Source organism: Macaca nemestrina, chromosome 3, assembly GCF_043159975.1.
Source record: "Macaca nemestrina isolate mMacNem1 chromosome 3, mMacNem.hap1, whole genome shotgun sequence".
NCBI lineage: Eukaryota > Metazoa > Chordata > Mammalia > Primates > Cercopithecidae > Macaca > Macaca nemestrina.
The window spans coordinates 141,338,234-141,342,630 of NC_092127.1; the positions used below are offsets into that span (position 1 = coordinate 141,338,234).

General features: G+C 40.8%; 1 non-coding gene across 1 annotated transcript; it reads right to left on the minus strand.

The window, feature by feature from the left end:
* Positions 1–752: 752 nt before the first annotated feature.
* Positions 753–855, minus strand: LOC112425859 (small nucleolar RNA U13). The gene has a single exon (XR_011621581.1). It is a non-coding gene; the product is annotated as a small nucleolar RNA U13 (small nucleolar RNA).
* Between the last annotated feature and the right edge of the window lie 3,542 nt (positions 856–4,397).

A 4,397-nucleotide genomic window follows, 5' to 3' on the forward strand; every position in this document is an offset into this window, starting at 1 on the left:
GCCAGGTCCTGATGACATGGTCCAGATGTGACTAATTTGCCCAGAAACATGGGGGCAGAAAATTGAGTAAGTAAAAAAAAGATTGAGTGAGTGATTTCTTAGAAATGCAACTCTTTGCCCCCAAACTGTTTAACCCCTGCCATTAGACCCCAGAGAGTTTCAGATTCTTAGAATGTGTGATATACATTCTTTTGTTTTCCCCAAATAGAAATAACTAATAGAAAAGGATAAGGCCAGGAGCAGTGGTTCATGCCTGCAATCCTAGCACCTTGGGAAGCCAGGATGGGGGTATTGCTTGAAGCCAGGAGTTTGAGACCAGCCTGGGCAACATAGCAAGACCCCAATCTCAGCCAAAAGTAAAAAATTCACTGGATGTAGTGGGCATGTGCCTGTAGTTACAGCTACTCTGGAGGCTGAAGTGGGAGGATTGTTTGAGCCCAGGAGTTTGAGGCTACGGTGAGCCATGATCATACCTCTGCACTCCAGCCTTGGTGATACAGTAAAACTCCATCTCTAAAAAAATTAATTAAGTAATTAATTAATCAAATTAAAATTTTAAAGGATAAAACTAATACATACTCCTTGAAAGATGAATAAATACATGAGAATATAGGAAAGTATAAAGTAAAAAATCAGATTTTCATTCCTTTTATTACCAGTGAAGTAAACCTTTTTATAAGTTATTTAGCTATTTCCACTAGTGTGAATTGCTTACTTTACTCTTACATTACTTATTATTATTATTTTGTTCACATCAGATGGTAAAGTGCTCATGTCTGAACAAGGCGTAAGGGAAGCACATCTCACGCATGAGCACGAACACCCAATCATCACACATATGAACTATGAAAGGAACAACTCTTATGTTACTCATTTTTATGTTACTCATTTTTAACGATAGGTTGCATGCCTTCTTTATTATAGATTTGTAAAAGGATGGTAAGGATATTAAATCTTTGTCATATATTTTACTCTTCTGATTTGTTATCTGTGTTTTTCACCTTGTGGTATTATTTCTCACATAGAATGTTTAAGTTTTTACTTTTCTTTTCAACCAATATTTCCATTTGTTAAGTGCCTACAAGATCAGATGGGAGATCCTAAAGATTCAAAATCATGGTGATGGAGATGGAAATATAAAGATGACCAAAAACACAAGAATCTAAATAGAGTTGGCAGATGAGTGGCACAGACCATAGAGATTGAAGTCACTGAAGTCCTCAGAGTGTGCACTGTGGGTTAAGACTCGCTGGGTTTGAATTCTGGCTCTGTCAATCAGTAGCAGTTCGAACTCTGGAAACTTTTTTTTAACCTTCCTGTTCCTTAATTTCCCCAGCTGTAAAATGTAGAATTTTGTGTAGAACGTAAGATTATTATGATGTTCTGGCAGATTGTAAACTGTCAACAAATGCTAACTATTTTTATTAACTGACAGTTTTTTGTTTTTCCTTTTTAGACGGAGTTTTGCTCTTGTTGCCCAGACTGGAGTATAATGGCACGACTTTGGCTCACCGCAACCTCTGCCTCCCGGGTTCAAGCGATTCTCCTGCCTCAGCCTCCCAAGAAGCTGGGATTACAGGCATGCGTCACCATGCCCGGCTAATTTTGTATTTTTAGTAGAGATGCGGTTTCTCCATGTTGGTCAGGCTGGTCTTGAACTCCCGACCTCAGGTGATCCACATGCCTCAGCTTCCCAACGTACTGGGATTACAGGTGTGAGCCACCGCGCCTGGCCTATCTGACAGTTTTTAGGGCCTGGTAAAGAAATGGGACTAGAACTGTTCCCAGGATGGGTGTGAACGGGACTAGATGAGATAGGAGAGAAAATGCAAACCAGAGACCCTGGGGGTACAAGTGGGGTCATGGTCCAGGTGGCTGAATGCCCTGACCAGTGTCGCCAAGGTCACCTGGAGGAGTGGCTCTGAGAGGTGGTTAAGAAGTACGTGTCTGGGTGACTGAAAGCAACATGGGGGGGGGGGGCGAAAAACAAAGAAAAGACAAGAAAGAACTCACCAGAATTTCTTCTAGAATGGACAACTTTAAGTAAAAAGAAGAAAGTGGAACAAAAGTATCTCAGCCACTGTGTGAAAGGAAATGAAACTCAAGTAGGAGAGAAAAAAAGAAAGGACTACCAACAGTTGGTTCTGAAGATAAAACATGCCCCAGCTTCACCACAATGGCCAAAATACAAAAGACTGATAGTAACAAGTATTGACAAGGATGGGAAACAAAAGAGCTAGTTGCTGGTAGGAATTCAAGTTGGTACAAACCTTTTGGAAAACGGTTTGGCACTCTCTATTCAAGCTGAACATATGAAGTCCCTAAGACTCAGCAAGTCTACAGCTGAATTTTTGCGGAACAAAAATTCATATATAGGCTCACAGAAAGACCTTTATGCTAATAGCAACAGTAGTCATAAAATCCCCCAACTGGAAACTACCCAAATGCCCATCCACTAGAATGAACAGACACTGTGCTATGTCCTTTCTAGGGAAGACTGCACAGCAATAAGAATGATCACAACATGGATGGATCATACCAAACTGAGCAAAAGTGATGGGCAAAAAGGAGCCTAGTGTGTGATTTAATATGATTCTACTTTCATATAGTTCAAAAACAGGCAGAACTAATTTCAATGTTAGAAGTGAAGATATGGTTACTCTTCGGGGAGGCTGTGAAGGAGTGGCTGTGGAGGCTGGTTTTGGAGGCACTGGGAGTGTTCAGTTTCTTCATTTGGGTGATGACTACATGCTTATGTTTGATTTATACAAAATCCATTACAGTATATACTTACTACTTGTGACTTTTTCTTTATGTATTTAATTTGTCTATTATAAGTTTAAAATATTTGCCTATATTATAAACTAACAAGTCATTGAAAATCATTTTGTTCACTTACTGAAGGTGTAGTTGGTTTATTGTCAGCTTCACGTGGATACAGAATAATTTTTGAACCTCAGTTTCTATATTTATTAAATATGGATGATAATACTTTCTTTACAGTAGACAACTTAGGGGAAGAGCTTTGAATGTCGTGAAATCCCATACAAATTGCTAGGGAGATAATGTTTTGTCCCCATTCCTGATGTTTCCTTTCCATCAGCACAACAACCTTCAGCTCTCCCAATCTACTAACCATTCTATCCCAGGAGAGTGAAACTGACAAGTCTGTTAAGTATAGAACATCCCTCTTCAATCTTTCCCTCTTGGAATCTGGAGTGTCTAGCATAAAAGGTTATCGAACCATAGAGAGACTGAGTGCATTCTCTGAATTTAGACGGGTAATAAATTACAGAGCTAGAATTTGAACTCAGATTTCTCTCTGATTACACAGACCATGTTTTTAACCATTCCACTGTATTGCCTGCCTCATAAGTAATCTATTATATACAAAATAAAGAGCTGAATTGTTTGGTACGGGTAAGAATACAATAGGAAATCAGAGAAGGGAGTCTATCTAGGGATTAAAGATGACAACACAGGCTAGGTGCAGTGCATCACACCTGTAATCCCAACGCTTTGGGAGGTTGAGGCTGAAGGATTGCCTGAGCCCAGCAGTTCGAGACAAGCCTGGCTAACATCAGGAGACTCTGTCTCTACACAAAATTTAAAAATTAGCTGGGCATGATGGTGCCCACCTTTAGTCCCAGCTACCCCAGAGGCTGAGGTAAGAGGATTGCTTGAGCATGGGAGGTCGAGGCTGCAATGAGCCATGTTCATGCCACTGCACTCCAGCCTGGATGACAGAGTGAGACCCTGTCTCAAATTTTTTTCTTTTTCTTTCTTTCTTTTTTCTTTTTTTTGACAGGGTCTCATTCTGTTGCCTAGGCTGGAATGCAGGGGCATGATCTTGGCTCCCTGCAGCCTCTGCTTCTCGGACTCAAGCAATTCTCCCCCCTCAGCCTCCTGAGTAGCTGGGATCACAGGCACATGCCACCACACCTGAATAATTTTTGTATTTTTTGCAGAGATGGGATTTTGCCATGTTGTCCAGGCTGTTCTCAAACTCCTGGGCTCAAGCCATCCACTCGCCTTAGCCTCCCAAAGTGCTAATGCTGGGATTGCAGACATGAGCCACCATGCCTGGCAATTTTTTTAAATTTAAAAATTAAATTAAAATTTAAAAGATGATGGCACCAGATTTTTCTATTCCCATACTATATGTGTCAATTCTTGCTAAGTTCTCTCAGTGTAACCCCCAGGAGCCAGTATAGTTAGAATTAGCGCTTACCTCGTTCTAAGCCAGAATAGAAGAGGTGTCTGTTGGTGGCAAAAATACAGTTAACAGGGTTTAATTCCAGTGCCACATGCCAGGGCACTCACACTTAGCCCATTTCTCCATGGGTTTAGCTGCAGTGTGTCATGTACTGCTGCTGGTGTTTGCCTTTAAATTCTAG